This window comes from Theropithecus gelada, chromosome 14, assembly GCF_003255815.1.
Source record: "Theropithecus gelada isolate Dixy chromosome 14, Tgel_1.0, whole genome shotgun sequence".
NCBI lineage: Eukaryota > Metazoa > Chordata > Mammalia > Primates > Cercopithecidae > Theropithecus > Theropithecus gelada.
In genome coordinates this window covers 38,147,857-38,160,930 of record NC_037682.1, presented here as the reverse complement: position 1 = coordinate 38,160,930, position 13,074 = coordinate 38,147,857, and the positions used below count along the sequence as shown (strand labels likewise).

The 13,074-nt window shown below is 43.9% G+C and overlaps 1 long non-coding RNA gene across 1 annotated transcript; it reads right to left on the bottom strand.

Annotated features, from left to right (window-relative positions):
• Nucleotides 1-7,577: 7,577 nt before the first annotated feature.
• LOC112607112 lies at nt 7,578-9,317 on the bottom strand. The gene is made up of 2 exons (XR_003115739.1): nt 9,198-9,317; nt 7,578-8,020 (listed from the first exon to the last, which is right to left on the bottom strand). It is a non-coding gene; the product is annotated as an uncharacterized LOC112607112 (long non-coding RNA).
• Between the last annotated feature and the right edge of the window lie 3,757 nt (nt 9,318-13,074).

Below are 13,074 nucleotides of genomic sequence, written 5' to 3'. Positions count from 1 at the left end.
TGAAGATGCAAGATATTGTTTTCCCAATCCAGAAAACAGAAAACTTTCTTCCTTTAATCTTCCCTTCCCAATAATGACTCTTCCTTGGCTAGGAGGAGATGTTTGCACTTCAGATTTCATACTTTCAAATATCACCTATTGCTTCATCACCCTTTATATTTGGCCAGGCCTTTATTCGTGGTGGTCATTCTGGAGACCCCAGCTGGCTAAGAAAATTGAACTTGTCAAAAAATCAGAGTGAGATTCTCCTTGGCAACTGCAAAGGTAAGCTGTCACCAGCCCTGTCAACAGTCACAGCAGAAAGAGAGCTATTTATTCATCTAAGACCTTCATGAGTCACAGTCTAAACATTCTGCAAACCCTCCCTGGCAAGTCATACCCTGCCCTAGTCTCTGGGGAGAATGCTTCCCACCCAGAGCCACTTCAACACAACAGACTCTTGGCTTTTGGCTGTCTAATCTTTGGGCTGCACAAGTGGTTGTGTTATTAATGACTCTGAGTCATCATATAGGGCATTTCATCTGGAGTGTGTGTAAAGAGGAGGAAGATGGAGGCCTACTGTAGCCCAGACAAGAAGTGAGGCTTCCCCTTGCTATGCCTCTGCCTCACTGTGTGCCCTTCAAAATGCAACCTATTTCCTGCATTATAAGGGTTCAAATCTCTCCACTTCTTGGTTACCTCCTTTTTTTTTTTTTTTTTTTTGAGATGGAGTTTTGCTCTTGTCACCCAGGCTGGAGTGCAGTGGTGTGATCTTGGCTCACTGCAACCTCTACCTCCCAGGTTCAAGTGACTCTCCTGTCTCAGCCTCCCAAGTAGCTGGGATTAAAAGCACCCACCACCAAGCCCGGCTAATTTTTAGTAGAGACAGGGTTTTGCCATGTTGGTCAGGCTGGTCTCGAACTCCTGACCTCAGGTGATCCACACGCCTTGGCCTCCCAAAGTGCTGGGATTACAGGTATCGGCCACAACGCCCAGCCATGACCTCCCCTTTTAATGCCCTCTTGTTTGTCAGTGTCAATCAGCATTCAAAGAACTTAACAATACTCAAGTGGGTTCGCACAGTGCTGAGGTGAGAGAGATGGTAGACAAGGGCTCTGTTTTATTTATATATATATATATATATTTTTTTTTTTTTAATTTTAAGCCTAGATTTTTAATTACACTTTTTCATTTTTGTTTTAAATTTCTGCTCCATGCCAGTGTATACAGTGAATATGACCATCCCGTTTGAATCTGAGGCCTTGATGGCGCCTTCCATGCAAAGCTTGACTCCGTGTATGTGGTTTAGTTGTTACTTCTTTCAGGAAGTCTCTTCTGATTTATTTAAGTGGTGCTCCATTTATGAGTCCCTATAACACCTTCTACTTCTTTAACAAAAGAGCTTATCATACTGGTAATTTAGTCACTCTTATGATTGCAAGGTCTGCGAGAGTAGGGTCTATCTCGTCACCTATGTCAAGAGCATTTTCTGACACGTAGTGGGCACCTCAAGTAACATACAGTGAGTGAATGGGTAGAGGGGCCACCTTCTACAACCTTCTACAACTGAGCAAATCCCAAAACTGGCCTTCAGGCCCCCAAACTTGCACTAAGCTTGCTGGAGAAGATGGGGAGAGGACTGATCAGAGGAATGTTTCTGACATTCTATCATTCTGTGGTGATGGCAACATCAATACCTTGTGGATATGGACCAAGGCTTATACTTTTCTGTCCAATAAAAGAGAATCTGGCTGGCCACAGCGGCTCAAGCCTGTAATCCCAACACTTCGGGAGGCCCAGGCAGGAGGATCACTTAAGCCCAGGAGCTTGAGATCGGCCCAGGTAACATAGTGAAACCTCATCTCTACCGAAAAAAATTAAAAGTTAGTCAGATGTGTTGGCGTGATCCTGTAGTCCCAGATCCTCAGGAGGCTGTGGCAGGAGGATCACTTGAGCCTAGGAGTTCGAGGCTATAGTGAGCTATGATCGCACCACTGCACTCAGCCTGTTCAACAGAGTGAGGAAAAAATATATATAAGATGGAAAAAATCAGTCTTAATATTATAGGCTTGCTGCAGAGATTAAAGGAGATTGCATGCTCACAGTCTGTGGCACATAGTAAGTGTTCAATACATGCAACTGCTCTATTATAAGCTAAGAAGGGACTAAAAATCAAAATCAATTTTTCTTCCTGTTATAACATATCCCTCCCACCTGAATGTCTGCCCCAGTGTGGTGTTGCCAGGGGATGCTAGGTTTTATCTGGCTATCTTTCAATGCCTAATATGCCACCTAATTTGAAATCAGCTGGCACTCACACACACAGTGTACCCTCTTTTCCATAAATTCAGATTGTACCTATTTACCTGGACTTACCAAGAACTTGCACTGTGACCTTTTCCAGATGCAGTCCAGCTTTTAAGATTTTATGTGTAATCCCCATCTCTCCTGACCTTACTGGACTTTGTATCTGGACTCTCTGGAGTATGAGTCCAAGCAGCCCTCATAGACTCTGGCATGGGTTTGTCTGCTGACTCTCCTGGCTCCCCATTTCCTCAGCTGAGACCACAGTCAACTAGCCAGCTGGCTTCCTGCCTGAACAACCAAACCCCCTGGTTCCAGCACAGAAATGCTACCCAGCAAAAGTGTATGGAATCCAGTGTCCTTGTGTTTCCTGTCCATTTCCAGCTCATGACTGGGATGGGGCTGAGACCCTGTCCTCAACAAGGATAAAACCTCCTTGGAAATGGCTATATGCCCCACACCAAAGGACAAGAAAATTGTCCATTGTGAGTGTGGGAGTGAACCCCAAGAACCTATCAATTACCCAGACCTGAAAAAACACTATCAACGTAAAATGCAGCCCAGAGAATAAACATATCCCAAATCAGTTTCAAAGTGTGATTGACACCAAATACATTCATTTTGGGGGAGCCATGTTAAACAGGAGAAGGGGGAAACTCATTGAGCACCATATGCCTGACATATTCTCACATAATCCACACAACATCCTGTAACCTTGATAGCTCTGTCTTTAAGGTGAGCTGTGAAACTCAGATCGGATTAGTAATTTACCCTAAAAGTTACATGTTAAGTGGCCAAACATGGATTCAAGCCCATATCTGTCTCCAAGCCCAAGCACTCTCATTCTCCCATACTAGACATAAAAAGGTAAAGCTTACCTTCTGGAGACGATTACCAAAGAGACATAACGCTTCCCCTTGGTAGACACTCTATCCTTCTCCTTTCCCCTGCAGACTCTCTGTTGAGATCCTGCCCAGCCAACCAGCCAGCAGGCCTTATTCTTCGTAAGGCCTTTAAGAAGGCCCTCTCTACTTAGAAAGGCAGTAGCATAGAGTACAGTCATTAAATCTGGTTCCAGAGCCAGGTAGCCTAGGTTCAAATCCCGGTGCCACTACTTATTAGCTGTGTGATGTTGGACAAGGGGTTTAGAGTGTCTGTGCCTCAGTTTTCTCTTCTGTAAAGTAGGGACAATACTAGTAATCTAATCTATTGCATGGGTGGTTGTGAAGATTGACAGAGTTGACAGGGGCTGACACATATTAAGTGTTCAATGAGTTTCAGCTACCAGTATTACAAGTTAATTTTATCAAAATTTGACAAGATGTTTTCAATCTCATTGGGCAGATGAGGGAACTGAGGCAGAGAACAGTTAATATCGTGTCCATGGTCACACTGCTTATCACAGGAAAAGCCAGGATCGGTTAAAAAGAAAAGGGGGGGTCTCCCGATTCCTTACCCAGGGCGCTCTGTCCTGCTCACTTAACCAAGAGGCAGAAAAAGCAATTTACCTGTTAGTGCAAGACATAATCTCCCCTCCCTGAAGTTCTTCCTGTCACATGAACCACAAAGAAGTCACCACCAACATCCATTTATTTATAAACCTACAACATTAGCCTCTTCACTTAAAAGCCTCTTGGTAACTTGCTGGTTAAAAGCGTTTCAGATTCTGTCAGAGAAACAAGCTCACGCTGACATCTTGTCTCCATATGCCTTTGAAAACCTGCTGAGAGTCCCTTAATCCCTCGCTGAGGAACGTTCCTCTGCACTGTGTTCTAAGGTTTCCACCGTTGGGTGTGGGTATTTTCTGAAAGCTCTCTCTTTTGAAAAATTCCCATGCTTTGAGTCATGCCAAAATCAGAGGGAAATGAATGCTGCCAAAAGTCCCAACATTTACATAAGCTCTTAATCAGCCCTCTAGTTCATTACAGTGTGACATATCAGTTACACTGCTGTTCAGGCAAAGAAATGGGGTCTCGGAATCTGCAGAGGGCCCTGGAAAATTGTGTTCTCTGAGTGGAAGTGGAGCAGGTTCCAGCTTCTCCCTTTATAAAAGTTCGATCTTGGCTGCATTTGTGTTGACGTATTTAGTAAATATGTATTGGTTTCTTAATATGGGGACCATAATAGTGGACGGAGAGACAATAATGAGTAAAAAAGATATGACCCCGACTTCATGGAACTTATAGTCTAGATGGACAACAGACACTAATCAAAGTAAGGGATACTGTGAGAGTGTGCAGCGGGGGACATAAACTTGACCCCATCTGGGGTTCAAGAAAAGCTTCTGCTAGTGAACGACGCTTCACCTGGAATCTGTAGGTTTGGACAGCAGGAATGTCTAGGCAGCATAGTACAAAGTAGAGAGAGCAGAGGAAATGAAGATAGATGAAGCCAGTGAGCTAAATATGTCTTTATTTTAGAGCTGTGGGAAACCGCTGAGAGCCTGTAGCCACCGTGTCTAAGGGCGTCACCATCCTGATTATAATAAAATATTCTCGCTGTATTATGGTTATTTCCCTGTCATTGGCATAATAGCTACTATTTTGCTAGCACTATGTTTATATACACACATATATATATTTACATTATATGTGTTTTTATATACATAGAGACTATATATACATACACACACATACACAAACACATGGTCTCACCAATCCTCGCCCCAACTCTATAAAGAATATACTATCATTATGCCCATTTTACAGATGAAAAGAAGAAGGCTCAAAGAGGGTAAATAATCTGCCGATGACTACACAGATTAGACAGGTTGGAAGGCAGATCTCTCTGATTCCGAGGTCCAAGTTTTTAACAAGTCAATACTGCAAGTTCCCTGCAGTCGGGAGCTGGGTTTTCTGATTCTGCTTGGTTCGCTAAGGCCTGGCCCACAGGCATTACGGGTGTATGGAATTAACTTCGTTGCTTGTCCAAGCCTCCTGTCCCCTACTCCTCACCTAATCATAGGTGACACTTCTAAAGCCCTTACTTACTGCATGTCAGCTATGGTTCTAGTACTTCATGCATATTTTCTCATTTTCATCTTTGCCACAACCTATGAGGTAGGTACTATTATTTTCATCCTCTCCATTTTTCAGACAAGAGAACTGAGTTACAGAAGCATTAATAGCTTCACTAAGGATACACAGTAATAGGTGGCCCAACAAAGATTCTAACCCAGGCAGACTGGATCCAGAGCTTGGACTGCTAACAACTAGAGATTATTGTTCCTCTCGCAATCCAGCCACATGAATCTCCTTTATGTTTGGTGCAAAATATGCATTGTTATTCACCTCCAGCCTTCACAAATGTCAATGTCTCTTCCTATGCATTCTCCTACCCACCTAACCTCACTTTCCCTTGGGTTCCCTCCTATCCATCCTCCAGGACTCTTGGTCAGTGTCAGGTGCCCCTCCTGTGTGTGCCCCCACATCACCCTGTGCTTCCCCTTCCCAGCACTCAGCACATAAACTGGATATTTCAACTACAGGTTCACTTGTCCACCTCCCACCCTTGACTTGAAGCTGCACAGGACAGGGTCCCAAGCTGCCCAGGCATTTCTATGTCTACAAAGCCTGCAGCTTGGCAGGGGCTCTAGCATTACTGTGAAATGACCAGATACATTTATAAATAAGTGAGTAAATATTGAATAGTTTTTTGTACCCCAAAGTGGTTAGCACATAGCAGGCCTCATTCAGTGTTGCTGAATGAAGAATCAAGTGTATAATGTTATTTCAGAATTGAATTTTTACTTGTGGTTTTCTTTTTCTCCCTCTTTGTTTTCAAAGCCCAAAGAAAGACGACAGAAGAACAAAGATGAAGGATGAGGCCGCTGGTTTACAGGAAGGGTAAAGGAAAACGACCATCCAGATTTTTCTTCCAACTTTAAGAAAAAAAAAACTGAGGTCCTCCTAAACCCTAGGCATTTGAGCAGTCTGAGCGGTGGCCTCCTGGACTCCTTGTCTACCTGTATCTCCTGAAGCTTGGAGCCTGCAACAGCAGGCACAGGACCTCCACTGAGAGTGCTGGAGGGTCTGAAATGGAGCGCGGAAGCTGCCGTGAGCTGTGATTGTTCCTGAGCCGCAAGGACAGTGGCTGTTCTGAGCACTTCAGGAAGTACTTGCTCCAAGGGGCCCTTCCAGCTATTGTTGTTAGGCCTGAGCATGCTTGGCTGGCACCGGGACAGGCTGCCCACTCCAGGCCAAGGGTTGGTCCAGGGCACCAGGGGCAGGAAGGCGAAGTGGGGAGGTAGTGGGGGAGGGAGGGATGCACAAACTAGGAAGGAGTCTTGGGCCTGGGCTTCTCTTTTCTTCAGGCCATTAATGCCAGGAGCCACCTGCCTCTAGGTTTATTTCTGTCTCCTCTGGCCATATACTGCACAGATTCATGATAAACCAGATGCTGCCAGTGATATCTTGACTGGGTCCATAAGAACTATCGAGTGCCGTGAAAGGGACATGGGTTTTAGAGTCCAACACTCTGGCTTGTATGATGGCTCTGCCCCCGTGTGTGCCCTTGGGCACTTCTGAATCTCCTCTTCCTCTTCCTTTTCCTCTTCCATAAAAAAGAAATGATAACCAGCTTGAGAGGTCATAAGGATGAGATAAGCTAAGATTAATGAACTTGTCAGGTATACAATGGCAGTGGGAAAATGCTAGCTTCCTCCCTTCTCCTGAGCAGCTGGACAAGGAAGGGGTGGGTGTCGGGGGAGCTTGGGCAGCAGATGTCATATTTCGATGTGTTCCTCCCTAGCTCAGGCTGCAAGGCCTGGGCACTGAGCCCACTCCAGCCTGAATTCTCCCAACAGCTGGTCAGCTTCTCTGCTTGTCCTTGCTCGTGACTCCTGACTGAACCAAGAAAAGCCTCTGCTTTGCTCCAGTGACAAAAAAATAAATAACAAGAATGATGTAACACGTGTCTCTCAAGGCCACCAGCCACAGAGAAAGTCCAGGCATCCGGATCTGTACCCCAAATCCATACCAGCATTCCAAACCAATCCCCTGCTGTCCCTCGATTCTGGAAACTCCTGTGTTAACCCTCTACCTGCGGGCAGCACTGCCTTCCCATTGTCTCATGACCAAGGCCACCAACCCTGTCACTGAGGCACAAAATTGGCTGGAGGCAGGAAATGAGTTCCTAAGCACTAAGTTTTGCAACCTGATCTTTAGTAATAATTTATTACTATATTATACTAGTTTAATTAGTAATAGCTAATTATTAATACTAAGTAAATTACTGGTTTATTCAGCAATAAATAAACACTTACTGAGCACAATATGCCAGACGCTCTTCTAAACTCTTTATGTTAACTTATTTAATCTTCACAAACACATTTCGAAGTAGGTACTGTTCATAACCCCATTTTACAAAAGAAAAAACTGAGTTTTAGGGAGTTTAATTGCTGAACCAAGGCCCCAGAACTGGTAAGTTGCAGGTAAAATTTGAACCCATTTCTTCAGATGTCAAGTTGTGTTTTTTTGTCTTTCCATCATGCTACTGACTCCCAAACCAAATGAAACTGGCAGCCTGGATTCTTTCAGAGAGATGTTGTAAAAGAGTTCCCCCAGCAACCTCACCTGTTAAACCCCCAAACTAAGTCTGAAGAGCAAAGCAGGAGTCTGACTGCTCTTCAAAGGGAGAGATGTCAGGAAGCACGATGTAGTGAATCCTCTTTCTGCTAGGTGCTAAGAGTGTAATCCTGGACCTGTCAGCGGCCCCCTCTGGTATTCAGGATCCTCATCTGTAAAAGGAGAAGATAAAAGTAATTTGGCTTCAGACAAGATTCCTTCCAACCCTGACATTCCATAATCCTATGAAATAGCTACCATTTATTATTTCCTCTGTGCCAGATACTGTGCCGAGTATTTCACATAATCGCAAAATCATCGCAGCCAACAAATAGCTGCGATGGAGCTGCAACTGATGGAGCACTGGTTATTTGCCAAGCTCTGCTGTATGTACTTCCCCCTGTATTATCTCATTTAATCCTCAGAACAACACTAAGAGGAAGGTATTATTATCCCCACCACCCTCAAGGATCTAAGGCTCAGAAGAATGATACAAATCTACTCAAAGTCTCCCAATCATTAACTGCTGCTCTTGGGGTTTGAACTCAGATTTTTCTGACTCCATAACCCGTGCTTTTAACCACTGTACTACTTCAAGTGCCCCCTCAACATCAGGCAAGGACAGACACCAGGAACAGGTTGTGTTGGTTTTGATTATCCCACTGACTCTCCATCTGCAGTTGTTTTCCTTCCATTCTGATCATCAATCATAGTGTGACTTAAATGGGTCAGAGAAGGAGTCCCCAGCTGCCATGCACAGCCACAGCAGCCACCCCACAGTCCTTTCTGTGGGCTTTCTGGGCAGCATTCGTGGAAAGTCCGATCTGTAAAAATAAACTAACAAGGTTGGGGGCGGGGTCCCCTTATTTATTTAGTCATCGCTCCCCAAGGCTAAACTGGTGGCCTGGCAACAGTGAGTATTTTCTCTGAGCTCAAAAGCCAACTCCAAGTGCTCAGGGTGAACAGGTTGGGAAACTTGAGAACCACACAGACATCAGGAAAAATTCCATGAGTGGTTGTCTGTGGTCAAAGGATGATATGGCCCTGAGTTTGCTCTCCCCAGGAGAACTTGGAAGCTGTCCCCCTTTTCCACCTCCCGTCTCACTTGGAACTAAGTAAACCAAGAAATTCTAGGAAGCAGCCCAACCTGAAAGAGTTGGCTTCTCCAGGAAAGAAGAGAGGAGGGTGAAGAGGCCCAGGGTCTGTCCGTCTCAAGGGGATGGTGGGTCACAGAAGTCACTGACCAGCACTCCAGGCCAGATCTTGCTGGTCCGGCCATGGATTTTTCTAATCCTGTGGGCTGAACTGCACCCAAATGACTGCAGATGGAATCAGAGATGGAGGTCTCACCAGTCAGAGGAAAAGTATCCAAGTATCAGGAGAGGTGTTGAGGCATAGTTCCAGGAGGAGCCATCTAAAAGCAGGCAGAGTTTGAATTGAAAGAAACTTCCAACTTAAAAAAAAAACAAAAAAAACAAAAAAAACAAAAAAAAAATGCCTTTCTGTGCGGTCATTCCCTATGAGGCAGGAGAGTAGGGTCTGGAGGCAGGGAACATAAGGCCGATTCATGCTGACTTCCTAGAACTAAATCAAATGGAAACACTTCAGCTATGACAGGAAATATCCTCTCCATTTACATAGAACATACACTGAGTAAATGACTTTGTAACTTTTTTGTAACTTTACTTCTTCCTCTTCATTTACATAGGGTGTACACCAAGTAACCAATGGAAACCTCTAGAGTGTATTTACACCCCAGAAAATTCTGTAACGGGGGTTTTGAGCCCCTATGCTTGGCCTGCTCCCACCCTGTGAAGTGTACTTTCATTTTCAATAAATCTCTGCTTTGGTTGCTTTATTCTTTCCTTGCTTTGTTTGTGTGTTTTGTCCAATTATTTGTTCAAGATGCCAAGAACCTGGACACCCGCCACGGTAACAACTGCAACCAAGGTCACCACATCGCACTACCTTACTTTGCTCTCCAAATGCAGTTGTTAGCATTTATTCAGAATGTTCTCTGCTCTATCAATTAAAAAAAAAAAAAACTAGTAATTTCTGGAACAAAATCACAAATATACTCACTTTCACAAACAGTGTAGACATGTCAAGAATTCCATTTCTTATCCACAGGAGGACTAGTCTTGCCCCTTTACTCTGTGTTTTTGATTGCACTGGTCACTAAGTTTTTTCTCAGTGAAACAGCACCATATCAATACATCACTGGTATAGGTTGTTAGCTTTCAATCAGAGTGGTGTCATTTTATTCCTGGGCCCTAAGGGAATTTGGGGTCACAAGGATCTGATTTCAAACTTCAGCTCAGCCATTTTATTTCTTCAAGATCCTAAACAAATAATCTATGCTTTCTCAGCCTCAGTTTTCCCATCTACAAAAATGGAGCTAGTCCTAGTACTACCTGCCTCAAAAAATTATTATAAAGCTCAAAAGAGATAATGCATACAGAAAGCATCTGGAAACATAGTAGGGGCTCTATACATTTAACTACTTTCCCCCAACTCCTCACACTAGGCACAGGAAATATTACAGTAATTAAAAAAACAAAAAACCTTGCATCCCAAACTCCACTCCTCTAACTCTGTTTCCTAATCCCACCACCTATACCCCAAATCCCCACATTCTGGTCCCCTGTGCTAAGAAAATATCTGAAAGTCTTCTCCTTCCCAGTGTTCATCAGGGTAGCTCCCTAGGTATATTCAAGCACAAGGCTAGGGGACCCACATTATCAAGACCCTGTGAATGCATTCACCCATAGGTCGATGCTTTGCTCCATCCGATGTCTCAGACTCCAGGCCCTGCAATGATGCCCCTTCCCCCAGATGTCACAGTAGTCCTTATCAATGACGCCAGAGCAGTCATACCGCTTTGGATGACCATTTGATAATCTCTCAAAGAGGATCTTATCTATTTCTGCCCAACTTCACTCCTTACCCCTGGAAAGGCATTAATACCACGAATAATGATATTTTTTAGCAAAAGCGATTAAGAGTTCAGGCTCTGAAATGAAGCAACCTCAGTCTGAATCTTGGCTTTGTCTCTCCCCTGCTTGACCTTGGCAGTGTTACCTAACCACACCGGGAAGAATCATGTCTTCCATGGGATGAGGGTACTACAGTGCATACTCACAAGGCTACCATGAGGATTTGTAAAAATCATTCACTTAAAATATTTAGCACAGTACCTGAAACACAGTAAATTCATAGTATATGTATTAGTCTGTTTTTGTACTGCTGACATCCCAGAGACTGGGAAGAAAAACAGGTTTAATGTACTCACAGTTCCTCGTGGCTGGGAAGGCCTCACAATCATGGCAGAAGGCAAAAGGCACTCCTTACATGGCAGTGGCAAGAGAGAAGTGAGAAAGAAGTGAAAGCAAAAACTTCTTATAAAACCATCAGATTGGCCAGGCACGGTGGCTCACGCCTGTAATCCCAGCACTTTGGGAGGCCAAGGTGGGCGGATCACGAGGTCAGGAGATTGAGACCATCCTGGCCAACATGGTAAAACCCCGTCTCTACTTAAAAAATACAAAAATTAGCTGGGTGTGGTGGCACGTGCCTGTAATCCCAGCTACTCGGGAGGCTGAGGCAGGAGAATAGCTTGAACCAGGAAGTCGGAAGTTGCAGTGAGCCGAGATTGCGCCACTGCACTCCAGCCAGGTGACAGGGCAAGACGCTGTCTCAAAAAAAAAAAAAAAGAAAGCATCAGATCTCGTGAGACTTATTCACTACCGAAAGACCAGTATGGGGAAAACTGCCCCCATGATTCAATTATCTCTCACCAGGTCCCTCCCACAACATAGGAGAATCATGGGAGTACAATTCAAGATGAGATTTGGGTGGGGACACAGGGTCAAACTATACAGTATACAATTGTGTTATTGTGACCTGACCATTGAAAATGTATAGACTATTAGCATTTGAAAACCCTCTCTCAAAAAAAAGGGACAAGGTTGATAAAATTTAGAAAGAAAGAAAAATATTTTTAACAATTTTTTTAAAGAAAAGCGAAGCACATAAATTGGTTAGGTTCTGCTATACATACTACATATAAACTCTCATTCAACCTTTATCATACCCTTCAGAGGAAATACTTCCCTCAACAGAGGGCCAAATAGAGGCATGGTTGGTAACATACCACCTGAGTGTGAATGTCAGTTGTGTTACCTGGGGTAAGTGACTTAATCTCTCTGGGCCAATTTCTTTGTCAAGTAAAATGAGAATAATGATACCTATAAGGTAGTAGTGAGGATTAAATAAGTTAATATATATAAAGCAGTAAGAAGAGTATTATGCACATAGTAAACACTCAACACATAATGTGTGCTATTATCTTTTACAGAAGCTGAAACTGAGGTTCAATGAGGTAAACTGATTCATCCAAGCTCACAGGCTTGTAAGCAGCAAGAGTAGAATTTAAATCCAAGTCAGTTTGACTCCAAAGTCAATGGAAAGTTTCTTCCACTACTCTTGATCACCTCGTAAGAAAATATCCAGACCTTTTTCAAGGCAGAAAAGATGGGACCAGAGAATGTGGATCCTGGGCGTTAGAGAGAATGATGGGGTTTCTGGCAAAAGAAAGAAAGATCAGGAAAAGAGAACTAGTTTGGGGAGAAAGGTGATCGATGACATTATGGCATCAGAAACTAACTCTGCAAATCAAACAACAAAATTTTAGGTGATATTGCTGCCTGTGAGTACAGCTGGCATCCACACCAATTTGAAAAACTTTTTGGGGGAGAGTTCCAGTCACACTGTTTAAATTTTAATGAGGGGAGGGGCAGGGGGAGTCATGGTGGCTGTATGTTTCTGTGGAGCTGGTTTTCCTGTGCACAGACCCTCCCTGGGGTCCAGACCTCAGGGAGGCATCTTTCCAAAGCACTAAAACAAATATACTGGTGCCTCTCTGCCGGGCCCAATGCCTTCAGTTCACGGAACGTGAAATCCTGGAGAATGGGAACGACAAAAACGCGAGGAAAGGCAGCAAGCTGGGAGGCCATAGCGGGGTAGGGTATTTATTCAAAGACTTTATGTGACTATCATTGGCTGTAGGATTCACTGTGATTCATTTTCCTCTTCAGTGTTTGCTTGAGCATTGGGCCTCTATTGCTTTGGTGATTAGAAAAGAAGTTGTTGAAACAAAACAATTAAAAAACTACAAGTGGTCATCTCTCGGTTGTGAACTTACAGGATGATTTGTGTTGCTTTGTGT